The 25,625-nt window shown below is 55.6% G+C and overlaps 1 protein-coding gene across 8 annotated transcripts in view; it reads left to right on the top strand.

Annotated features, from left to right (window-relative positions):
• RNF144A (ring finger protein 144A) overlaps positions 1 to 25,625 on the top strand; it is an 82,607-nt gene that overhangs the window by 32,123 nt on the left and 24,859 nt on the right. Inside the window, exon 2 of one of the 8 annotated variants that reach the window (XM_066234899.1) lies at positions 13,678 to 13,852. The exons of 5 other annotated variants lie outside the window; for them this stretch is intronic. The gene's annotated coding sequence lies outside the window, so the exon portion shown is untranslated. Of the gene's footprint in view, positions 1 to 13,677; positions 13,853 to 16,285; positions 16,361 to 16,849; positions 16,871 to 25,625 lie in introns of those variants that run through there. 2 more of the 8 variants (XM_066234901.1, XM_066234905.1) reach the window with 2 other exon arrangements.

Genomic DNA, 25,625 nt, shown 5'->3' on the forward strand with positions numbered 1-25,625 from the left:
CCTGTTTGACCCTTGTGTTTCTCAGTGACTTGAAATTCTCAGACCCATGAGGGTTTTCATGATCAGAAGTGTTTATGAGGTGTTGGTGCACCAGGCCCGGCCCTATCAGGGCGAGGCCAGAGTCTCCGGGTTCCCATCACACTGCGAGGCAGCCGTGACGTGTCTCATGTGGAACGGGGGACTCTGGCTTGAAGGACATCCCAGAGCTTATGCAAAGTGGCAGTTTACAAAATTATTTGGGGGGAGGTGGTGATGCTGGGAGCCTTTCTTCAGAGACATCCGTGGAAGCCCGACGTCTTAAACATAAGTAGAACTAAGATTTGGCCGAGACTCAGTTTGGAACAGGCTTGGCAGACGTGTGGCTCACACCAGCTTGGCCCACAGGTGAGGTCAGGGGACCACAGGATCCACAGAAAGTCCTCTGCATCTACCCCCACACACACACACATTTCAGCAGAGGATAAATGGAAGACCCCGATGGGACTCTGGCTGGCGGGGGGCTGGACCAGAGCTCAGCTGCTCCTTCTAGTCCCTCCGCCACCAAATAGCTCTTTTCTCTTCTACATAGCGTCTCCACTGCTCTCAGGAAGAGGATCATTGAGAAAGCAATGGGCTCATTTCCACTTCTGATTGTCTTCCTTTCCTCCAGACTACACCTGGACATTGGGCTTGGGTGACCCGCCTTGCCATGTCTTTTTGGGGGCTCAACCCTGGGCCTTGCTGCTGGTGTCCTCAGCGGCCTCGCGGTCGGTGGAAAAACCTTTGGAGTGTCTGGTAACGAGGATCTTGGGACACAAGGCCTCAGTTGAATCTCTGTACTTGTTTGCTCAGGCTCTTTGCCAGGCTCCTCACTGCCGGTCACAGAGGGATCGAGTCTTTCGCACAGGCAGACCGCGTGCTATTCCTGGGCTGCAAACCTACAGCACTTCTTCCATGTCCACCTCCCCAGCCACGCACGGAGTGGGAACTACACTCTGGCCACAGTCAGCACACTGAACTGCTAACTAAAGTCAGAATGAGGGCCAGCTCCACACAGCTCCTGACTCCCAGGGAAGCTGGAAAGATATCCCGTGGTCATGGGGCCCCCGGGGGACCTCTGACAACAGGTTCAGCCCTCTGAACCTGTTATAGGGCTGCTGGGACATTCCAGATAAGCCCTGGTTACACGTGAAGGGGGTCTGAGTCATGGAAGACTGTGTCTGACATGGAGGGGTCTTGGTTGCTGTCTGGTAGATTCTTCTCTTGTTTCTGTATTCCTGGGATGAGATGCACAGTGGAAATCATTTATTTTCTGGTGAGCCCCTTGGGGGGCGGCAACTTCCTTTGTTGTCTCGGTAGTGTCCATGCTTGGCACACGGTCGGCGCCCAAAAGAGTTGTGATGTGGGCATGTTGGGGTCCCTGGGGGTGTTTGGAGTGGAAGGAAACTTCAGGTCCCTACCTAAGTCCCGATCCTGTGGCGTTTCATGTGTATAATTCATCTCGTCCGTCCTCAGGAGCCCGCCATGGGAGGCCGGGCAGGTGTCCTCAGCCCCGGCATACGCACACAGTGTACGGAGGCTCCCGGGGGGCTGCGGAACTGCCCCTGTCACTGCAGACTCCAGGTGTATCCTCTGGAGATGCTGGTATCATGACCTGGCATCCGCTCCATGGCTCAGCCTCAGTGTCACCCTCCGGAAGGCCTGGTAGTGGGTTCATTCATAGATCCTCCCTTATCCCCCATCTGACGGCCTTCACTGCGCACACAAGCGCACGCGCACACAGACACACGCTACGGAGAATCGGAGGCTCCTCCACGTTCTCACCCATTGCACAAAGTGCTAACTGGCGTGTCTGCCCCTTACAATCACTGCAGAGTCATCCTGTTCAAATGACACCCAAGAAGACCCTCTGTGTTCAAAACCCTATCAACGGCACTCAACCCTGAATCCACGAGGAAGCGCCTGGCCGAGCCTCCACCTTATCTGCTCTTGGGCCCCAGCAGACATCTCTCTGGCTGGAGTCCCGGGAATGTCATCCCGTGGCCCGTTCCCCCGCCCCCCTGCAGTCACGTGTCTGCAGGAAGCTGGCCCTGAGAGCCAGGCTGGGGGGAAGCCCCTCTTCTGTGCCTCTGTGGGAATTCACATCCCTCCACAGGGCTGGACTGTGAGCTCAATGCACAAGGCCGCGCATCCGCTCGGGCTCAGAGCTGGAGGTCAGAGTGCACTTCCTGAAAGTTTGCTGCATGAATGATTTGCACTGAAAAAAAATCTCTTTTTTAAAAATGCATTTGTCTGTATATGTGCACAAAGCATGGGTATCTGCCAGGCTCAACGTGGGGCTTACTCAGAGGGAGCCTGGTCTCCCCGATGTCCACTTGGCACGGGTGGCTCTGGGCTCCAAGGCCCTACTTGAGCAGAGTGTGCCGTGGTGTCTGCAGGGGGCTGTGCCCTGCGCTGGCTATCCCAGAGTCAGTCAAGGCACCTGTCTGGTTTGGGGGCTCCTCTGGGACCCACGGCACACCAGAGAGCAGGGAGTGAAAGCTGACAACGCAAATCTTCCACGTTCAGTAAAAGAAACGTCCTCATTTCCTCTGTCCCTCTTTCCAGGTGGGTGCCCCGAGCCCTCCATGCCACCCAGTTTGTCTGTGTTTCAAAACTCGATAGCGGGTTCCCAGCTTCCTTCCAGAGGCTGCAGCTGAGGCCACCCACCCCTGGATGTGCCAGATAGGGGGTGACAGACAGGCCAGGGTCGGGAGGCAGGATGCAGTTCTGGAAAGCATATGGGTCACCGGAGGGCTTGTGTCATGTGGCGCGAGGAGGTGACAGATGGACACACAGCAGTCTTGTGGAATGGCTGTCGTGGCCACCATGAGGCCCCAGGCGTGCCCGCCCAGGATGCCGGGGCCCTGCCCTGTCCGCCTGGCCCAGCAGTCCTGTTGGCCAGTTACCCACTCTGTCCTGCGGCTCCTGCAGAGAGGCTGGTGAAAGGTGCAGGACGTCAGACAGAATGACACAAAGACAAACCCAGCAACTCCCTCACACCTGTGACAGAGGTGGACAGACACAGAGGGACAGGCCTCCACTCTTTCTTTTCAACCCTGAGCTATCATCCAGGTTAAGATGGGGAAAAAAAGTTGTATTGTAGGTAGAACAGCCTAGTAATAAACAAAGCTCTCCCCCTCTGTAGAATCCTCAGTATGCACCTTGAGAAATGACCCGTGTGACCCACAGTGGAAGTGGCTGGCGGACTGCTGTGCCCCTCTGGGGACTTCCAGAAGTCAGGCTGTGTGACTCAAACACTCAGGCCACCACGGGGCTGCCTCTTTCCTGCATCATGGTGGCGAGCACCTGGAACTTTGATGTGGCCTTTTGTGTGTGTGTGTGTGTGTGTGTGTGTGTGCGTGTGCGTGTGCGTGCGTGCGACTGCGCCAAGCCAAAGCCTAGGTGTCCACTATTCTGGGAATGTCCATGTGATCATAATTGATTTCTCAAAGGGTCCTGGACTGGCCACTCCTTCCTTCCCAACCAGGCCCTTGTGTCCATAAATCTGGGCTGGGGGGGGGGGGGTTGGCCCAGTACCTTGATAGAGATGTCCTTGCCCAAGTTCTAGCTGCGTGCACCTGAGAACACAAAATTTAAAGACATACGTGCACTGTCTGCTCCTGCCTATGTGGTCTTGGGTATAAGGGTGGTGGCGTTGCCAGCCCCAAAGCCTGCTCACCACGCTGGGCACTGGTCAGGGTGTTTCAGACCCGCGGGGGGCCAGAGCAGCAATGCAGGCCACATGTTTATGGACGGCTTTCATTTGGGCAGAATTTTTTCCTTTCAAATCAGATGTCCCGTGTGATCTGAGCTGAGGTAGAGGACGCAGAACCCCTTCCGGTCCTGGGCCAGCGAGGGCTCCCACTTATGTGTGTTTATGTGTGTATCACATGCCTGAGGCGGCCAGGGTTTGCCCTCCTGGCCTCAGGCCCCACGCCAGGGTCCTCTGTGGGCATTCTCCTGGCTCCTCTGAGTCTCCGTGGACCTCAGGTCAGAGGATGCGGAAGCCCCTAGACCTGCGGATGTAGGAGCTCCAGTTTCACCTGCGTCCCCCTCCTAGGCCTTATGGTCACCCAGGTGCTGACAAGGGCAGTTTGGTCAACACCCAGGACAGTCAGGGATGACCACCCTATCGTGATGTGTTTATATTAAATCTTAGGGCGTGTTAGTGTTTTTTATTTTCTTCTTTAAGGATAAGTTTAAAAGCCCTTTCTGCCTTGAGTTAGGGTTGATTAATGAGTTGCCTGATTAGACAGCCACTTCTGGTTGGGGTATCCTCTGTCCCGGCCCCAGCATGTTGCCTCTGTGACCTGATTTACCCCAAGCCGTCACCTTAGGAGGTAGGCATGGTCTCCCATTTCTCACATGAGGAGGCAGAGATGCCCAGAGGTCACGGTCGTGAAGCAGGCTGAGTGAAGGGTGCACACCTGCCGCCGCTGCCCAGCAGCCAGGGAGCCGCACCTGTCCCCCTGGCCAGTTTGACCCAGTGTGTACGGACTTACGCTCAGACTTTGTGAGAGGCAAACGTTAGATTCCCTAAAGCAGTGGTCGGCAAATCATGAGTCAGCAGAGCCAAATAGCAACAGTACAACAGTTGACATTTCTTTTGAGAGCCAAATTTTTTTAAACCTAAACTATATAGGTAGGTATATTCCTTGTTGAGATAGCGCCCGCACGTGGTATTTTGTGGAAGAGCCACACTCAAGGGGCCAGAGAGCCGCATTGTGCCAACCACTACCCTAAAGGATAAGAATGTTGTTAAGAAACTGCCACTTTCCTCACAAAACTGTTAAGAGAGAGAGAGGTGGGTAGAGAACCGGGTCAGAACCCCGGGTTGGGTGTCAGGGGTCATAGGTAGGTTGTGCAGAGACCAAGGCCTGGAGCAGGGCCCGCCTGGAAGGCCCTTAGATACTGAGCTAAGCCTTCCGATGGCCAGTCTCCCAAAGTTAGCCTCTAGTCAGGCCAGCATGAGGCTCAAGGACATTGCTCAGCAGTGTAGCCTCTTCTCCACTTAGAGAGGACACGTGACACTCCCACTGGGTACAGGGCACTGCTGCAGGGAGTCTCAGCCCCAGGCCCGGTGGCTGGTCTGATGTCTCCACAGCAGAAGCACCCCAGGCCTGTCACACTTCAGAGCTTGTTAGGTGATAGTGGAGGCCGCTGGGATGCCGGCCGGAAACGTGGGGGGAGGAGAAGGAAACAGAGCAGTTTTGGTTTTCTGGCCCACTGAAAGCTTCAGTTTTGTTTTCCCTGCCTCCCCGGGGACGGCTGACGGGCAGATGTGCGACACAGACGTCCCGCCCCCCCGTGGAGCCAGTCCACGCAGCAGAGCCGTGCCGATGTCCCCAGATCCACGCGGACAGTCTGGTTTCCTCGCTTGGTTTGAACGCAGCCCAGAAAACACTGGCTTCTGACCCCTTGGCAGATGCACAGGAAGGGAAGTGTGGAGGGGTGTTTGCTTTTGTTTTGTGAGAGAGATGTTGAGTCGGAGCAAGTGTCCCTGGGTCCCCGAAGCTCATTTCTCCATCACGTTGTTGGTGAGTGTAGCCAGCAGGTGTCACGGAAAGGGGTGACGGACCACTTCAGAGAGGAAGCTTCACACAGCCTTGAGTGTGAAGGGGAAGAGGTCAAGACAAGGGGGAGGTGGATGGCAATGGGGTCAGGGGTGAGAGCGGACCCCAGCTCGCTCCCTGCCTACCCCCCGTGTCTTCTCTCTGGTCCTCAGCATCCTCACCTGCACAGGGAAGGGCCCTGCGGGATGTCTGCACGTGTGGGCAAGGTTGCTGTGGGCACGTCTGCTCCTGCGTCCCACACCCCGTGACAGGTGCCTCCTCTCAAGGATTCGGGGCTGGCTTTTGCGTTCATAAGTGGTTTGTTTACTTCCTGAGCCTGGAGGAAGATCCCAGGAGGATGCCAGCAGTATTTTCTTCTGACCTGGGCAGTGAAGAGGTTGTGTGAAGTCATTGGTCAGTGTAAGGCCAATTAAGGGGTGTGTGTGTGTGTGTGTGTGTATGTGTGTTTGGCATTGAAAAAAGCTATTAAAAACACACACAGAGGCACGTAAAACCCTGCTTTTGTGTTTGAAATAAACTGTCTCTCCTGCTTTGTGGATTCCTCATTTGTCTTCTTTGTACCTTTTCTTGGGCTTTCCCCTTAAAATGTCATGTGATATGTTTGCAATGGCAAAAGAAACAGCAAGTGATGTCTTTGTGTTAAGTCTGACATTCAGTGAGCCCAGTGCCTTGTTAATGGCATCACAAGACACAAGATGGTGGGTTGCTTCCTAGGAATTCAATTTATATATATTCAGATTACTTTCCTTTCCTTTGCCATATTCAGATGTTCAAGGGACCAGGAAGAAATGGGTTATTTTCTGAGGGGTGGAGGTATTTGATTTCTGAGATGGGATTTCTGCGAACGCACATGTTCTGTCTGCCTGCTAACGAGTCACTTGCGTTGGACCCCTATTGAGCTCCCAGCCTCGTGAGTGGAGCTGTTAAGGACCGAAGGTGTTTGACATAGACGCAGCCTCCGTGGAGATTTCAGCGTGTTTGGAGAGAGGGGACCTGCATGCCCAGGACAGCAATCATATTTTATCTCCAGAGGCACACGACACTAAGAAATGAGAATTCCAAGTAGGGGCATCTTACTGTGAGCGGCGCCCACGAGGTCACCTGTTCTCTCCCAGCTGTGACTTCTCCTATGTGGCTGGTCCTTCTGCCCGGCTTCCTTTCCTCCCGCATAACGACATCCTCTGCTCTCTCAAAGCTCAGTGGAGACGGCTCTTCCTCCACGGAGCGTTCCCGGAGAGGCCGGTGGGAGGTGCTGTGTCCTTCGCAGAACTCCTTGCTGTCCCTGGCATGGTGGCGACCCCGTCAGCGATGATATCTGATGGGTGTTTGGAGAGTTTCCCCATTATTTACTAACCCCAGGTGCAATTGGGGGTGGCTGGTTTTACCTTCCGAGTCCCCTTGTCTATGAGGTCAGGTCAGGGTGGCATGGGTCCCATCGGACGAATGGTGGTGATGGCTCAGTCCCCTGAAATGTGTGAAGCGTCTGACACTTAGTGGGCAGCCAGGAGAACATCACTCCTATTCTGTGTGGTTACTTAGTCACTTGTCTTACTATTTTATTTATTTATTTATTTAGTTAGTTAGTTAGTTATTTTGTGACAGAGAGAGAGACAGAGAGAGGGACAGATAGGAACAGATAGGCATGAAGGGAGAGAGATGAGAAGCATCAATTCTTAAAGCTTAGTTTTTTGTTTTTAAATTTTTTATTTATTTACTTTTTTAGATTTTATTTATTCATTTTTATTAGAGAGGGGAGAGAGAGAGAGGGAGAGATAGAGAACAGGGGGAGGAGCAGGAAGCATCAACTCCCATATGTGCCTTGACCAGGCAAGCCTAGGGTTTTGACCCGGCAACCTCAGCATTCCAGGTTGACGCTTTATCCACTGCGCCACCACAGGTCAAGCCGAGAAGCATCAATTCTTTGTTGCAGCTCCTTAGTTGTTCATTGATTGCTTTCTCATATGTGCCTTGACCGGGCAACTACAGCAGAGCCAGTGACCCCTTACTCAAGCTAGTGACCTTGGGCTTTAAGCCAGTGACCTTTGGACTCAAGTCAGCGACCATGGGGTCATGTCTGTGGTCCCACACTCAAGCCAGCAACCTTTAACTCAAGCTGTTGAGTCTGCGCTCAAGTCGAATAAGCCTGCACTCAAGCTGGCGACCTCGGGTTTCAAACCTAGGCCCTCTGAATCCCAGTCCTTGGTTCTCTGTGTTTCAATCTGATGCTCTATCCACTGCGCCACTGCCTGCTCAGGCAGCACTTGTTTTATTTTACCGGTGACACTGTCTGCTTCCTGGGACAGGGTGCTGCCTTGCCCAGGGGCCCTCACAGGCCCCCCGTACAATGGACTCCCCCATCCTCCAACACCAAAATCACACATTCAGCATTAGGGAAGTTTCCTGCTCAGCAGGAGCTTGCTGTGGGCCCCATCTTGGGCAGCGGTGGGTTTGTCTAGTTTCTGAACAAAATACATTTAGTAAAAACCCCGGGTGACGTAAGCAGCCTGTGCGAGCCTGACCCTGACAGACTGGTCATAGCTGCGCGGGACGCTTCCAAACGGAGGTTCTTCTCCCCACGTCGGATGTTTTCTCTCCCTCTGAGCCAGGGAGCAGAGACGAAAACGCCAGCGAGGGCATGGAGGCTGAATGCTGTCCAGGCGGCGGAACTGGCATTGGTCTTCTTGGGGCCCAGGGAGGCCCTCTGCTTTGAGGTTTGTTTGGGCAGAAGGGTAAATTGCAACTGTAGAAATTTCCAACCACCAAAAATATCCCAAACGGCCTATGATGAAAAAAAAAAGAATATTTTAAGGTGGAAGTCAACAGTAGCTAACTACCTTTTCCTTGGCGGCGGTCCCCGGCACGGCTCAGTGCGGGCGGGAAGGCTGGCGGAAGACGGGCGGTGGTGGGAGGCTGTTCTGAGGTGGTCTCGGCATTCTTGGCTCTGCGTCCGGGGAGGATGCTCTGTGAGGACACTCAGGGCTGGCTTTGGAGATGTCTGCGTGGACAGTGGTCCCCTGGCCAGACCTCTGGCTCCACGTCCCAGGCGTTTCCACCTGGAAGCCTCTGTCTTTGGCACGTCTGGAGTCATGCCTGGCATGGGCTTCTTTTCCCAAATTGACCGCGCTTTCTTAACTCGTTAATGGGGTCAGAAGTTTTTACAGCCCTGCACACGAGGCATCGGGGAGACACGTGGGTGGCGTCCCAGTCCAGGGTCCGCCCGAGACGTCCTCCCTGCACGTGGCTGTCTGTCTCTTCTCTGCTTCTCCTGTTCCCTGTGCTCACTACCTGCGTTGGGGTGCCTCTCCATTGCTGCCTCTGCTGTAATAATGTCTAACCCACCTTGGTGCCTTTAACTTGTGTTTCCTCCCATGAGAGTCTGACCAGTGGCTGCACATCACCCCTCAAAAAGTATGAACGTGAACCATGCGATTCGCCACCTTCAAAGGACACAGTGCGACTGTCACCTTCCGCGGAGAATGTCCCCAGAGCACAGAGCTCAGGCGCTCCGCTCTGCGAGAGCGATGGGAGGCTCGCTGTCCATAAGGACTCCCCCCTGCCCCGTTCCCACGCCGGCCCCTTCCATGCCCTCTGGCCCAGCTGTGGGCACTGCTGCTCTCTGCCCGAGGACTCTCTCTGAGGAACCCCCTGGCCTGCGGATTGTGGAGATGAGCATCCGCCCTGCAGCAGCCTCGGCCAGCGGGGACACAGGTCGGAGACAGCTGCCCCTGCCATGCCTCTGGGACGGGGTGATGATGGGCTGGGTGTGACAACCAGATCCCCCAGCGGTCCAGATTCAGTCCCATCAACCTCAGCGGCGGTTGCCTGGCGACAAACCCTGGGTTGGCTGCTTTTCTTGCCCACTTCACCTCATGTGTCTGACTGCTTCCAGGGATCCCTTCCCCAACGACCACGTGATGGGCACCGGCGTCTCAGGGTCTGCTGCTGGGGGAAGTTGGGGTCAGGTGCCTCCGTGGATGTCTGTGTGGCTCGTGTGGAATGAGGGACGCCCAAGAGCTTGCCAGCGGACTCAGGTGCATGAAAGCACAGGAAGGTACTTGGGACTCAAAGCTCGGAATCCACATTTGGGCAGGCCTCCTGTGAGCACTTCGAGGAACGCCAGTGCTTTCCGTAAGTAGGTCAGGACTGCACGGCACGCACTGGGCTGCTGGCACCCACACAGCAGGGAAACGGCTCCCTCCTGAGAGGACTGCACCCTGCCGGATGTGTGCTTAGTCGCATTTCAGTTGTGTCTTCCTCCCCTGCTGCGGGGACCCCGCCCCAGGGCCCTGCCACAGCAACACAATGCAGTGGAGCTCTTTAGGAAGACAGAAGACTACCGGGTAAGACGATATTCTGCAGAGACAGCGTGGCGTGGGCAGAGAGCGTGGGGTCCGCAGTCGACTGTCAGCACATTGTTGCCAACCCAGACTGCGTCCCTTTGTCAACTTTCCCCACCCCTCCCCGTGGGCCCTTTCTGGAGAAGCCTGGAAGACATACGGTCTAGAATCTTCTGGCTTTCCTTTAAAAAAATAAATAAAATCCAGAATGAGCACCTCCTCGAGGATGACTCACGAGTTACGATGTGTTGGCAGAGCACACTATGGTTTTATTTCTTCCGAAGCAGGCGGGCAGGGGCCGTTCGGGACAGGAGACGCGAGCCAGGTCAGCACTCACGCCAGGACAAACTGCCCGGTTGGCACAGCTCCTCCGCCGGGCAGACCCAGCCATTCTGGATCTATTCTGGGAACACAGAACGCGGCTCCGGTAATTGGGAGTGTGTCCTGTGACCATGGCCGGAACGGGGCTCCATGCTGACTCGCAAGACTCCTGGCATCAGGGACGCGCTGCCCCTGCTCCGGCCAGCCTGTCCTCATCACGAGGGACAAACACAGCAGTCACTTCTCCAACCATACAAAAAAGAAAAGAGCACCCGGAATTTCCTGTACTTTGTTTTTTGCAAACCCATGTCACTACAGAGGCTAGAACGGCCGATGAATTCTTCTTCAGGACAAAGGAGACACTTTGGACCTGGTGGGTTTTGTTACCCAGGGCCTGGGTGAATCGTCCTGAGGGGCCAGGCTGGGGGACAGCCACACTCTTTCCTCCTGTGCTCTGACTTTGTTCCAGCTCCCCACAGGGCATGTGTGAGGTTGGTGCCCGTCAGAGGAAGGCTCAGACCCCGGGGCCCAGCGGCCACAGCGTCTGGTGCACCTGGACCTCCTGCCTTCTGACCCAGAATGCCACCACGGTGCCTGCATTAGCCATCATCGCGGATGGCAGTCTCAGCGTGCTCTTGGCAGCTGTGGTCATTCCAGTGGAGCATTGGCTGTGTCCAAGCCACACCCCCCACCCCAGCACAGTGTCACATCTGTGAGTGTACTTGGTCTTCACTACAATCCTCCGAGGTCAGCACAGTGGGAGATGAACTGTGCTCCCCCCATATAATAGGTTAGAGTCCCAACCCCATACTTCAGAATGTGCATGCATTTGGAGATAGGGTCTCCCAAGGAGGAAGTTGAAATGAGGTCATGAGGGTGGGCTCCAACCAAATCACTGGTGTTGCCTTCAAACTGGAAACTTAGGGATGGAGACACATAAGGAACAATGACAATGTGGAGAGACGCGGGAGGAAGACAGCTGTCCCCACGCCCAGGACAGAGGCCTCGGGGCCCGTGCCGCCCACGCGCTAGTTTCGCAGTTCCAGCTTCTGGCGGCATGGGAGACAGTAAGTGTTCGTGGTAAAGCCCGCCACCCGATAGGCAGGCTGAGCCCTGGCCATGGGGTTCCAGCATCCATGCTTGAAGCCCCAGGTCCCGGAGGAAGCCGCCATGAGACTTCTCTCCACACAACTGCGCAGACCTGGCCCAGCACTCCACGGAGACCTCTCAAGTGGCCCTGCGCCCTGTCCTTCCAGCGCCCTCACCCCTGGATGGAGTTCTGAGATAAATGTATTGCGCTCAAAGTACGGTGCACATAAAAGTTAGTGCACAGAAACATCTGTGAAAAACAACAAACAGAAAAACTTGAGACACGAATGATTATGCACGAAAATGACTCCACCTTTCTTTCCTGAACAGGTTTCCCGTTTTTCTTACTTGTTCTTCTCATGACAAAAAGCAGAGCATGTGCTTTGTAGAATATCGGCAAGCGGAGGGGAACAGAGATGTCGATGAGCATTTTTATTTCCCTGTCGGTGACTGCCAATGGGGTTTCCCAGCCCTCTCCTCTCTGTTGCAGGGGCCCAGCCAGCTTACGGGGAGCCCTGCCCAGGAGTCATGTGGGGCGTCTGGGGCAGCGTGGGGGGGGTGGCTGGAGTGTGCAGTGCTCTCTCAAGCCCCCCGATCCCCACGTGTCTGGGAGCCATACGGACAGAACAACGCTTCAGTTGTCTGGTTTCTGGGGTCGGCCTTCAGGGCGGTGGGGTTGTCCAGGGACGTGTGCCGGCCTGGCACGTATACCGACCCTCACCTTGTTCAGCATTGGTGCCGAAAGGGAACAAATGTCGTGAGATGAAGATATGCAGCGACTCTTGTGATACTAGTTGAGACTGAAAAGTCCGGCATTGTGAGGTGAGGGGCTGATTGAGACCAACGTCCCATCTCAGGGTTGGGAGAGACTTCTCCTGGACCCGCCTCTCTCGTAGGCTCCCGGCCTCCTGCCCCTCAGGTGAGCTGGGGCCATGGGGGGCCACAGGTCTTCCCACCGCGGACGGCCCTAGGGTCTCGGGGTGGTGGCTCGGCAGCTATAACGACCAGGGAGCTAGGGAGGCCTGTCCTCTCATGTGACCCTGCCCCTCCCTCAGCTCTGTGGCCACGGTGGTCACTCACCTCTGAGCGATGGGCAGTGTGGTCCCCAGGCCGTCCCTCACTCTGACTTCTCCGGTATTTGGGGGCATGAGTCAAACTCCCCCTGCACCCTTACCTCTGAGGGAGGCCTGGCTGGGTCTCTGTGTAGGTCAAGTGGGGGTGGATCGCCAATTTCTAGATGCCTGTTTTGGTTCTTGTGGACGGCACGCTGTTCTCTTTCTGGCCCTTTCTTACCAGTTGGCGCACAGAGGAGATAGCAGCCTTGACCAGGCCCCTGGGACAGGCCGCCTCCTCCCCCTCCTCGGGGTCCACACCCTCTACAGGCAGCATCAGCGAATCAGGCCGCAGCCAGCCAAACCCGCCCACTTCCCTGGAAGCCTGAGCCACAGCACACAGTGGGGTGGATCCTAATTTTACTGGTCTCCGCCCCCCCCCTTCACTGAAGGCCTGGGTTTGGGACGCTGGCCTGCATGCCTGCTGTGCAGGGGAGAGTTGTGCAGCGAAGTGGATGGACAGTTTGAATTGCGCCACACCTCTTTGTCCATCTGTCAAACTCAGGGGGACAACTTCTCCCTGAGCCAGGAGAAGGAGGTTATATAATGTCAAATTTCACCCCCCCTCACTTCCTCAGACTGCACATGTTTTCCTGTGTTTTGAACTCGTTTTTCCCTTTCAAAAGAATTTTTTGAGTGGGCCGGCCTGCGTGGGAACAGCCCCATCGGTTTCTCCGGCGGACGCACTGCTCTGTCTTGGAAACAGGACGGAGGGACTGGGTTCCGCGGCCAGCCCTTCCTCTGTCCTGCCCCTGCCTGGCCTCTGGTTTATGAACCATTCCTCTGGTTTATGAACCATTTTACTGGAGAGATTGGCTGCTAGCTGCAGATGTTTCTGACCACCCTGTCTGGCAAGGCAGCTTGGTAGTATCCAGTGCTGGGCGGAGCTACTGTACACACTGCCGAGGCCAAGGTTGGGGGCCGCAGTCCCCACATTGTTCCGGCCCAAACTGCCGGAGGAGAACATCTTACAGGCGTTTGCAGGCTAGCAAAAGAAAAGGTCAGACAGAAGGGAGTTGATGAGATCAGTTCTCCAAGTCACGTCAGCTGGAAGAAGTGCCCAACCCCTACCGGGGGACATGGAGTGATCATCATCACAGCGACATCTCACCCCAGAGTCCCAGGGTCGGCACTAGTTGTGGGTGGAAGAGGGTGACTCTGGAGCCAGATGACCCTGGTTGGAGACTTTGCCGACATGTAACATTGGACAATGGCTGTCCCCAGGGCCGTGCTGTCTCTGCATTGAGCTGTGACACTGCAAAGCGGTTCCACGACTGTGCTATGTCACAACTGAGCTGTTTGCATGGAATAAAGTCTCCTTCTTCATCACACTCCAAATCGGGGATGCCTCTTGGGGTCGAGTGGGTGCCAATGGTCATCGGTTGACACTACAAATAAGGTAGGTGACTTGCTTACACTCCCTCTGCATCTCTTGTGTCTGTTGGCACCAGAAGACTACCATGTTGTCATCAAACCCACGGTGCAAATGCTACATAGGCGTCAAGAGCATGAGGCACGGTGGCATGACTTTGGTCCTGAGAATCTTACAGACCTGATGTAAAGACTGATTCTGACCCTGAGGTGGGGTGGAGGGGCCTCAGACAGGGCCGTGAGATTCCCAAGAGGGTCCTTATGCCCGGCGCTGCAGGGGTCTCGGGAGAGGCTGTTGAGCTGGGTTGTGAGGGAGGGACATGGTTCCCCTGGCCGAGAGGGACAGGAGTTGGGTGTTTGTGCTGTTGGACTAGCAGGAGCAAAAGGGCCAAGGCCGTGCAGGGGGGCAGCCCAGAACTCTTCAGGAAACCACCTGAGACCAGTGGGGCTAACTAGAAGGTTCTTCCTTCTTTTTTTGTATTTTTTCTGAAGTGAGAAGCAGGGAGGCAGAGACAGACTCCCGCATGCTCCCAACCAGGGTCCACCTGGCATGCCCACCAGAGGTGATGCTCTGCCCATCTGGGGTGTTGCTCCATTGTGGCCAGAGCCATTCTAGCACCTGAGGCAGAGGCCATGGAGCCATCCTCAGTGCCCAGGCCAACTTTGCTGCAATGGAGCCCTGACTGCAGGAGGGGAAGAGAGAGATAGAGAGAAAGGAGAGGGGGAAGATGGAGAAGCAGATGAGCTCTTCTCTGTGCCCTGGCCGGGAATTGAACCCAGGACTTCCACATGCTGGGCTGACACTCTACCGCTGAGCTAACTGGCCAGGGTGAAGTTTCTTTCTTGATACTGAGTGGGTCAGAGTCCTGCTGGAGGCCAGGTGAGCTAAGGAGCAGGATGTGGAATGTCTATGCAGAAGGCTCAGACACTTGAAGTGGAAATGAAGTGTTAAGGAGAAAAAATCCCCCCAATTTAATGATATTTAGAGAGGGGGAAGGATGGGAATGGTGAGCAGGGTTTTCGGCACCCACATGAGGGTCAGCGTTGGCTCTGAGGCTGCAGGGAGCCCAGCCTTGTGGCTGGTGTAGCAATCACCTCTGGGGTTTGGAGCTTAAGTGGCCAAGTCCAGTCTGCAGCCGAGACTAGACAGCCCACACAGCCCGAAACGTTTACTGTCTGACCTTCCAGGACAGGGTTGCTGACATCTGGTCAACCAATGTCCTGGGCTTCAGGATGCTGTGCGAGGAAGGATGTAGGGATGTAGTTTGGGCGGGAACTCTGGACTTGTTGCTTTCTGTTCTGTGCATGAATTCCCAAGAGCGGGGCGAGTTCACCAGAGGATTTAAACATTTTTAGGTCCTGAGTTAATATTGCCTACTGCCTCTCAGAAGTATTCTGTCCACTACAACCACCCGCCAAGGTGCACCTCAGTCTCCCCACTGAGGGTGTTCCGCTATCTCACAGGCAGAGTCTGAGCCCCTGTTGTTTTCCATGTGAGTGAATCAGGGTGCGTGGCGTCTAGGAGACGTGCCACGGGCAGGGAGCTGGCTCAGGGCAGGTGTGGGGCAGAGGCCAGAGTCCTGACCCTCAGGAAGAATGCACGGGCATGTTTCCACGGTGCTCGCGCCAGGGCACAGGTGACTGGACACGAGTCTTTGGACAGCATCCACGCACATGTGTTGGGCCAGCATGAGCATTTTTATTTCACGGCAGAGAAAGCCACACCCCATTGCTCGTCACTATTGAGCCATCTGCTCAGTAAACACACTCTCCACAACCTGCATGTCACGCCAGGAGCATGGCAGCAGGCAGTTGCTATTACACGGGCGTGAATCCTCCATGTGGCCAGGAAGCTGCTGGCGAGGGCAGGGCGTGATTTCTCCAGCCGGGTTCCCCTCGCCTTGGCCCCGGTTGTGAGCTTGGAGTGTCACGTGGGTTGTGCTGACCCACGGCCATGCCACATCCTCTCCGCACCAGGGCCCACTGGTTGGACCTCATGAGTTCTGACATGTATGGCGCCGCCATTCAATACTAACGTCATCCAGTGACTGTAGCCTTTTGCTTTCTTTGGATACAAGAGTGAGCAAAGCACGTGACAACGGCCGTCCTAGAGCAGTGTGCATTCTGGAAAGGGAGACAGTGCGTAACCTTGACAAGAAAGTTAAGGGACAGACAGTGGTTAGTGCTGAGCAGGAAAGGAAAGCATGGAAGGGTGTGGCGAAGTCTTGGTGGGAGCAGGTGAAACGTTCCCATGCAGCCTGCGTCACTAGGGGGTCCCTGGGGGTCACGGAGCTGGGGAGGCCTGATGAAACCATGTCAGAGCCAGCATGCAGCCGTCTGGGGGACCGGGGACATAGCACTCAGCCCTCAGCCGCCCCCCCCCATCCTCTCTGCACAGACGGTGAGCAGACCAGGAGAGGAAAGGGGACTTGGGCACAGCAGGGCGAAGGTGTCTGTGGTCTGCAGCCCTGGAGAACTTGCACCTGCTTTTCTCTGGATGACAGGACGCTCCCGAAGGCCTTTTGGTGTGTCCAAGGTCAGTGATAACCTCTGAACAAGGAGAGCATAGGTGGGGTGTAGCGGGTTCTTGTTATTTTTGGTGCTGTGATTCTATACTAACGGTTCTTAAGGGACCTAAGAGTTTTGCATCCTTATGAGACCAAGGTCCCCTGAGACCCATTATTATTCCAGCAGCTTCGTCCTTCCCTGGAACAGACTTCCGCGGCGGCTCCCCACCTGTTCCCCATAACCGAGGGCTGTGTGCACAGGGACACCGTGCCCTAAGAGTGAACACCCAGGTTGTGACGGTGTGCTGGAAATAAACAGGCCTCCGACACCTGCGTGAGCACGGACATTCCCAGCGGGGCTGCCTCCCCCCTTGGAAGACAGCCGTGCCCAGTTTGTCATTGGCGGCAATTCTCCGGACTAATCGGACCCCCGTCTGTGTTTCCCTTTCGGGCAGGTTGCATCAGGGCAGCTGGTGACACACAAGCCCCTCGAGGGTGGGCGTTGTACAAAGCCGTGTGCTCAGTAAACAAATGACCGGGTCTGCCGCTGGAGCCCAGACCCTGTGTCTGGGGCTTTCTGTTGGTCTTTGTAAGCACGCGTTAGGTTAAAGCTCCGTGTCTGCACCTGTGGGGGACTTGCCGCCATCATGTCGGAGCTAATTTTGAATAAGTTTTGTGGTGTGCTTGTCTATGGACCCGAGCTCCCCATGTTGTGTGGCTGACGGATGGAGGGAGCGATGGCTGAGGTACTGGGACAGAGGGAGATGTGCAGGGGCTCCCAGCAGTGCCGTGGTTACGTCCCTCTGTCGTGACTTCGGTTGCTCTCGCTGCACCGAGTGAGCTCATCTGCACGTGGGTCTCCCCAGCCAGGGTCAGAAAAGACAGGTTAAAGTGGTGTTGGTGTCCTCTGAGTCCCTGTCGGAATGTGACTTCCGGAACGGTGGGTGAAGGGCTTGGACAGAAGTCTCTTTGACCTGGGTGAGATGAGGTTACGGTAGGTGAACCTTTCCTGGCCTTCTAATCTTGGTCTGACCCCTTAACCTGCAGTCTTTCGTTCTTCTGAAGACGTACTGACAACCCAGTCTTCCTCCTAAAGAAGTTGGGAGATTTTCTCAGTTACTGAACACAGTCTCTGGTGTGGGCTGTAGGGAATGCAGAGGGGTGGTCCGGGTGCTGATGACTCCAGTTCTTATCGGGCAGTGGAGTGTTGGGGTGATTTCAGCATCGTAGCCAACTGAGTGGCCTGTCATGGCCACGACGGGGCCAGACATCCGCTGAATAATCAGAGGTTTCTGTGGGCTGGAGAAGCCCTTAGCTGCATGATATCGCATCTATAGTGTTCCTGGGTTACAAGCATCAGTGGCGTTTTTTCTCAGAGGGGGCCTCTTCTGTGTCCCAAAGGTGGACCAGCTGGGCTGACAACTGTGCTTCTGCCGTGGCCGGGTCAAGGGACGGGAGGGGGGTTACTGTGAGTGAGGGAGCTTTTCTGAGCTTGGGGAGCAGGGGTTTCGAGGGATCCCAGAGGTCAGCTCTCGCAGCCAGAACTGCAGGTGAGACCGTTGGTCCAGGAAGGTACAGGAACTGGTCATGAAGGATTGCATGGTCACTTTGCAACAGCCCTGCAATGACAGCCAGGTTTCTGGAACCCTCACGGAAGCCTTTTTCCACCCTGTGCATACTCCTTGTCTCTTAGTCTCCTTCGGTGACTCAAGGGGTTACCAAGCCCCAAACCCAGGAGTGTCCAGGCTGTTGTCCTGGTAACAGGGCTTCTGCTAGGTGTGTGAGAGGAACAGCTCACGTCTGTCCTGCCCGTATCCGAGCTGGCCAAGGCGCACTCCCAAGCCATCCCTGCCACCCACCAGAAGTGACAGGAAGGAACAGGGACAATGCGGAAGGTAGCAGAGATCAGCCTCTGCACCCCACTGATGGCCTTTGTTTGGCGGAGTGTGCCACGTCAGTGCAGAGCGGGGACCGGGTGCCCCTGCTACCCAGGCTTTCTCATAGACGTCACGCATGCTGTGCTCATGTCACACTGTCCTCGTCAGAAACAACAGAGGTCACGACTGACTCCGTCACTGGCGAGGTTGGGCAGTCGTACGGTGTCAGGTAGAAGGAAGTGGCGTTGCGTGAGGGTGGGAAGGCTCTGTGATCTCTTAGCAAATTCCTGGACAGACAGGAGTAAAGATGTTGTCTTTAAAAGGAGGAAAAATCTCAACACTGCTTCAAGCCTTAGAATATGATGATTTTACGTTTGATTGTCAAAGCACCGCATACTGCCGGGGTGTCCTCCTTCTGTGGGCTCATTGGAGCTGACATAATGGGTCCTTTGTGTCCACCTCTGCTTCTCATTCCCGGTTGGGAGTCAGAGAGCCTGGCTGGCTGCCCGGGGTGTCTGGGGGAGGCGGTCATGCAGAAGCCCTGGAGACGCCTAAAGCTGTGTGTGGACGATTGGAACAGAGCTGCTCCGACTGTCACCTGAGAAGCAGAGCCCTGAGCTCTGGGCTCTGAAAGCCAATGGCCTCCCAGCCAAGCCCCCGGGACAGACGGCAGAGACGTGACTTCCCGGAGCAGGGCCGCGGGAGGAGGCACCTCGAGGCCGTAGCCCTGGCTTACTACAGCAATCTCTCTCTGAGGCCGTTCTCAGCAGGATTCCGGCGTGTCCTCATGGGGTGCTCTCCTCAGTGACACATGCTGGGACCCTAGGGCTCTGTTGCAGGAGTCTCAGCTGGGTTGCCTCTCCCCAGGCCACGCCGGTTTTCGGCACAGGACACGCGGCCTCGGAGCTTTGACGGGATGGGCAGTGGAGTGGACCTGCTCTGGGAGGGAATGGCTCCCACTGAGTCAGCATCCCCTGAGCACACTCTAAGTATCTGTGTCTGGTGACTGATACCGTATTCCACAGTGAGGATGCCCCAGTGATAGAGCCCTTTCTGCCTTACCTGGGCTGGTGATCCGGAAAATTCTGAAGCACACACAGCCCCTACTTAGCTTGTCTGCGGCTTCTTTTACAGGGAATCTGTTAAAAGCTAATTCTGTGCAGAACGGCAACTCAGAGAGCCTGGTGTCCCCTTCCTCTGTGGGTGCCATCTGCTCCCCCTGACCCCGCAGACGCAGTGTGGGAACCTGGAATTGGGGAGTGATGGCAGCTCTTTCCTCGCTCCCTTCCTTCTTTCCTTTCCTCCCTCCTCCCCTCCTTCCTTCCTTCCCTCCTTCATTCCTCCCTCCCTTCATCTCTCCTTCCCTCCATCTCTCCCTCCCTCTCTCCCTCCCTTCCAGAACCGTAATGATGTGAGGCTGTGCTTGGACCATAGCCATGGTCTAGCCTGGCCACTGCGCACACCCCTCTTAGAATTTCTCCGTGTTTGTCAGCATATGAAAATGTGTAAGGAGCTTGAGGGTGGAAAGTGAGCACACAAACCTGGTCAGTGTCACAGTATGTCGCAGATATTTACTGTCACACTTAATAATACCATTTGGGGAAAACACATGTAAAATATTATTCATTCCAATTGAACCTGCGTTTCAATAGGCTTATAGAAAATCAATAATTTAAACACATGAACTCTTAATGTTGGGGCAATTTAGATTTAATTCACTGCAGATGTATCTTTAGATGTGGTCTGGGAGGCGGATAGGGAAGGCACTGTTCCCCCAGAGCACAGTCGTGGTCTCACAGCAGGACTGAGGGGACAAGGTGCAGAGTGCCCGCATGCCCCCTGTCCCCACACCGGCACCAGCACCGGCACCGCCACCGCCGCCTGCCCCACTGACGGCCCCAACCAGAACCTTGCGCCTGCTCCAGTCGACAAACCCGCATTGACATGTCGTTCTCGGCGAAGTCCACCGTTTCTGTCTCGGCTCAGGCTGCCCTAACAGAATACCATAGACTGGGGGGGGGGGGGTCTTACCTACAGAATTTCATTTTCTCTCCGTTCTAGAGGCAGGGAGGTCAGGATTGGAGGACACCGTGGTCAGGTTTCTCTGAGCACTCCCTTTCCGCCTTACAGATCACTGCCCATGCTGCTGAGCCCTCACATGGGAGGGGGGAGAGAGAGAGGGAGAAAGAGAGAGAGAGGGAGAGAGGGGTGGCTCTCCACTGTGGTAAGGCCTTGGTCCTATTAGATTAAAGCCTACCCTGGTCACCTCATCTAACCTTAATGACCTCCTGGCAACATCAAGGGTTTGGGCTGCAATATATGAATTTTGGGGGGGGACGCAGTTCAGTCTACAGTATTTACATTAGGGCCCCTCTGGGTGCAGCATATTCTGTGGACATGGACGGCTGTACAGTGATGGGAAGCCAGTGTCACAGCATCACACCGAGTAGCTTCACTGCCCAGAAACACCCTCTGTGCTCTGCCTGCCCCCCCCCCTGCCACAGGAAACACTGATCCCACGGTTTCCACGGTTTCCCTTTTCCCAGAATGTCATAGAGTTGTAATCACACCGTCTGTAGTCTTTCACGATGCGTTTCTTGTGAGTAGCAATATGCACATAAGGTCTCTCCGTGTCTGCTCATGGCGTGAGAGCTCATCTTCTCTCCACACTGAATGGTGTTCATTCTCTGGAGGGACAGTACCCATTCACCTGCTGGCGGACACCCTGGCCACATGGCCCATGCAGTTGTGTTTTGGAGGGCAGTGCACAGGTTGAGGTCAAGCCTTCGGGGGCACGGCATGGGATGGAGCTGGGTGGGGTGCTGTCAGGGCGGGAGGAATGATGGAGACTGTGGCCGCCACACGTGGCGTGGGTGCGAGCCCCCATCAGGCTGTGTTCTGGGGAGCACACACTGAGAACCACCCCCAGACCCCTGCCCCAGAGACTTGGACACGGGGGCAGCGGAGAGTTTCTGGTGATTCAGGGGCATTTCTCAGGACAACAGAGACTGCTGCTGGGCATGGAGGGCAGATTGGGACAAGGGATGAGGAAGGGGCTGGGGGTGGGCTGGGGAGGAAACAGGGCTGATAGCCCTGATTGGGTGGCTCAGTGGATAAAGCAACGACCTGGTGAGCCAGAGGTCACAGATTTGATACCCACTCAGGGCACGTGTGAGAATCAATCAATGAATGCACAACTAAGTGAAATAACTAATTGAAATAAGTTGATGCTTCTGTCTCCCTTCTTCTCCCTCTCTCTCTTTCTCTCGCCTTCTTAAATTAATGAAGAAATTTTAAAAAAAGAAAAGAAACATGGCTTTCAGAGAGTGGGGCTTGTTGGAGGAGTCATGGGAGGACAGGGGGGACAGTGACCAGGTGACAGCTGCTTTCCCGTCCTTTACTTTCTTCGAAGTGGTGAAGGTAGAGGAGAGAGACCATAGAAGTCCACGGCCCTGCAGCCCAGGGACAGGATGGTTCTGGTCCAGTAACCCCTTTGTCCTCTGTTAATCTGTGGGCTCCTCCCTCCGTGGCCTGCACGCGTTCCCCTCTCCCATGGCAACACAGGGCTCCCCACGCTACCCCGGCGGCCGCGGAGTCAGAACCCCGCCTCGTCAACACTTCGAGCTGCTTAGATTGAATAGCACTTGTCATCAACCAGATGGTTCTCAAAATAGTTTGTTGTTTCATATGACTTGACATTCACATTAGGGAAACAAAGACTGGGTGTTATTTTTTTCTTTTCACTTTAATTGTGCATTGTGATTCTCTTAGCAAATTCCTGTTTTGACTTTGCAGCTGTTCGGTGTTTACAAAGTCCTGTTCAGCCCATCCTGTGTGCAGGAAGGTCCAGGATGGCCTTCGACAATATGCAGTTTTTCAGGGGATATAAAGTAGGTCCTATGGTTGTTAGGGTCTGAGTCATGATTTTGAGTGTCCCTCGGAGAGTACCTGCTTTAGAGGGGGCAGACCACGGATGTGGTGCTGGGAAGTTGGAGCCGGACCTGTCTCACAAGATACTCACGGCCGGGAGATGAGGGGCCATGCCACCAAGTGCCTGGGGCAGCGGAAAGCCACACTGTCTTGAGGTTAAGTGGAAATCCCAGTTCAGGAAGAAAGGGAGCAAGAGGTCAGGGCTGCAGTCCGTGCGGAGGGCCACATCTTGGGAGAAGCTGTAAATAGTAAAAGGAGCCAAGTGCAGAAGCCAGGAAGAGTGAAAATGGTCCAGGAAGGAAAGCCCGGACAGAACCAGGGAGTGGTCCAGAGGGACAGGCTGGGGCTATATGGGCGGGACTCTTGGTGGAGCTGGGCCTCAGTGGCTCCACACGGAGGAGTCATGGGAGGACAGGGGGGACAGTGACCAGGTGACAGCCCCAGGCTTCTGCCCTTTTGAGGCCGTGTCCGGTCTTGGACCCCACTGCTCAGCGGAAGATAAAACAGGAGGCTTCTGGAGGTTTTGTCTGCTTCTTGCCAAGACAACAAGCCTCCGCTGGAACCCCCTCAGAGACTGAGATTGCCACAGTGTTGCTCTGCTCAACGTCACTGCCCCTCCCGGCACTCTGTGCCAGCTCGCGTCCACCCAGGTCCTTAGCCCCAGCACAGAGTGACGACTGGCGCTTTCTAAGCAGGTAGTAGGTCCAAGGACTTTTAAGTGTCTCCTCACTGCCCACCACGAGGGCATGTGGGCGGTGACAGGGTGCAAGGTTCGACTGAAGGGAGAACAACGGGTGTTCACAGAGGTTCCGTCACTTTTCCAAATCCACATACCAAGTAGCCGAAAAAGAGTTCCAACCCAGGTCTGCTTGAGTCTAGAGTGTGAGCTGTTTACTTAGAGCTGCTGTTCCCGGGGCCCTGAAGAATCTGACCCCAGCCCTGGGCAGGTAGCTCAGCTGGTTAGAGCATCATCCTGGTGCACCAAGGCTGTGGGCTTGTTCCCAGGTCAGGGCATGTACAAGCATCGAACGACAAGTACACTGATGGGTGGAGCTACAGGTCAATGTGTCTTTCTCTCTTTGAAGTCAATAAAAAACATTTAAAGCCTCACCTGTGGTGGCGCAGTGGATAAAGCGTCGACCTGGAAATGCTGAGGTTGCCTGTTCGAAACCCTGGGCTTGCCTGGTCAAGGCACATATGGGAGTTGATGCTTCCTGCTCCTCCCCCTTCTCTCTCTCTGTTTCTCTCTCTCTCCTTTCTAAAATGAATAAATAAAATAAAAATAAATATTAAAAAAAAAACATTTAAAAAAAAGAATAAGAGTCTGACCTCAGGCCTTTCAGCAGGTTGAGGGCCACACCCAACTCTCAGACAGGGAACCCTGTGAGCAGCCACTAATTCCTGGGGCATTTCCAGTTTGACAGACTTCTGAAGCCAGTCTAATGCTGCATTGCTTCAGGTGAAGGTTTGCAATCCTTCTCAAGGGTAGCTACTACCCTTAATCAAAATGTAATTGTCACTCAGCCCCTGGCCAGTTAGCTCAATGGTAGACTGTTGGCCTGGTGTATGGAAATCCCAGGTTTGATTCCCAGTCAGGGCACACGGGAAAAACACTCATCTGCTTCTCCACCCCCACCCCCCTCCTTCCTCTCTGTCTCTCTCTTCCCCTCCCGCAGCCAAGGCTCTATTGGAGCAAAGTTGGCCCAGGCACTGAGGATGGCTCTGTGGCCTCTGCCTCAGGCGCTAGAATGGCTCTGATTGCAGCAGAGCAATGCCCCAGATGGGCAGAGCATCGCCCCCTGGTGGGCGTGCCAGGTGGATCCCGATAGGGACACATATGGGAGTCTATCTCTGCTTCCCTTCCTCTCACTTAAGAAAAATAAAAATAACTAAATAAAATATAACTGCAACTCATACACTTTACAACGTGATCCCCCCCATATTTCAAAAACCAAACAACAACAAAAAGACCCCTCTGTAATTGCCCCTCTGAACCCTGAGTTCTAAGAGATGTTCCTAGAAAGAAAGCATGAAGCAGGCAGAGATCACAGGATCAGGGAGTTTGTCTGAACTTGTCGCTGAGCTTTACCCAGCTCTGTTTTGGGAGAACGGGGTGCTGGTCTGATAGTGCACACACCTGCAGCAGCACAACTGTGGTGGCTTAAAACGATGGGCCTGCAGGTCTGGAGGAAGAATCTCTAAGGACAAGGGCGTGTCCCTGCGGTCAGCAGGCTGTTAAGGAGAGGGCTCCATGGCTCCAGTGGGGGCGGAGGACAGGAGGCGCCACCTTCCCGGGTCCCCCCAGCAGCTCGCAGGAGCGGAGGACAGGAGGCGCCCACCTTCCCTGGGTCCCCCCAGCAGCTCGCAGGGGCGGAGGACAGGAGGCGCCACCTTCCCCGGGTCCCCCCAGCAGCTCGCAGGGGCGGAGGACAGGAGGCGCCACCTTCCCCGGGTCCCCCCAGCAGCTCGCAGGGGCGGAGGACAGGAGGCGCCACCTTCCCCGGGTCCCCCCAGCAGCTCGCAGGGGCGGAGGACAGGAGGCGCCCACCTTCCCCGGGTCCCCCCAGCAGCTCGCAGGGGCGGAGGACAGGAGGCGCCACCTTCCCCGGGTCCCCCCAGCAGCTCGCAGGGGCGGAGGACAGGAGGCGCCACCTTCCCCGGGTCCCCCCAGCAGCTCGCAGGGGCGGAGGACAGGAGGCGCCCACCTTCCCCGGGTCCCCCCAGCAGCTCGCAGGGGCGGAGGACAGGAGGCGCCACCTTCCCCGGGTCCCCCCAGCAGCTCGCAGGGGCGGAGGACAGGAGGCGCCACCTTCCCCGGGTCCCCCCAGCAGCTCGCAGGGGCGGAGGACAGGAGGCGCCACCTTCCCCGGGTCCCCCCAGCAGCTCGCAGGGGAGATCAGAGCAATGAGTGCGGCCATGGAGGGTGCAGATAGTTGGGGTCGGGGAGTGGCGGGGTCTGTCCCGTGGGGATGACGAGGTGACCCCGCTTCTGTGGAAGAGCACCAGTATCTGGGTTAGGCCCAGCCCACAGGCGGGAACAGACCTGCCCCAGGCCCCAGCCCTGGAAGCTACCTTTTAGAAAATCTGTCAGGAGCATAAGGAGGGAGGCTGTGATGTTTGGACTCTTTCTGGAGAGTCAGGGACCACGGACGGGGTCCTGCGGATCAAAGCCAGTGTGGGAAGACGCAGCCCATTCCGAGGCCACAGGGGTCTAAAAGGAAGAAGTTCACCAAGTGGCTTAACTGGAGACCAGTGCAACCCCATTGATGACCCTTTTAACAAAAGCAACAAAAGCTTCCCTTCTGTGACTGCTAAGTTCTGCCCTCCTGGGCCGGGCGCTTGGTAGGTGGGAGGTCCCTATTCCAATGACCCTCAAGGGTGATAGAGGGTAGGATGGGGACAGCTGGGCCTTTTGCCATTTCAAGGTTAGACTTCAACGTCACCATCAACATGGGGAAGGAGTCACCCAGAGACTCCAGGGGCTTCT

The sequence above is a fragment of the Saccopteryx bilineata genome, chromosome 6, assembly GCF_036850765.1.
Source record: "Saccopteryx bilineata isolate mSacBil1 chromosome 6, mSacBil1_pri_phased_curated, whole genome shotgun sequence".
NCBI lineage: Eukaryota > Metazoa > Chordata > Mammalia > Chiroptera > Emballonuridae > Saccopteryx > Saccopteryx bilineata.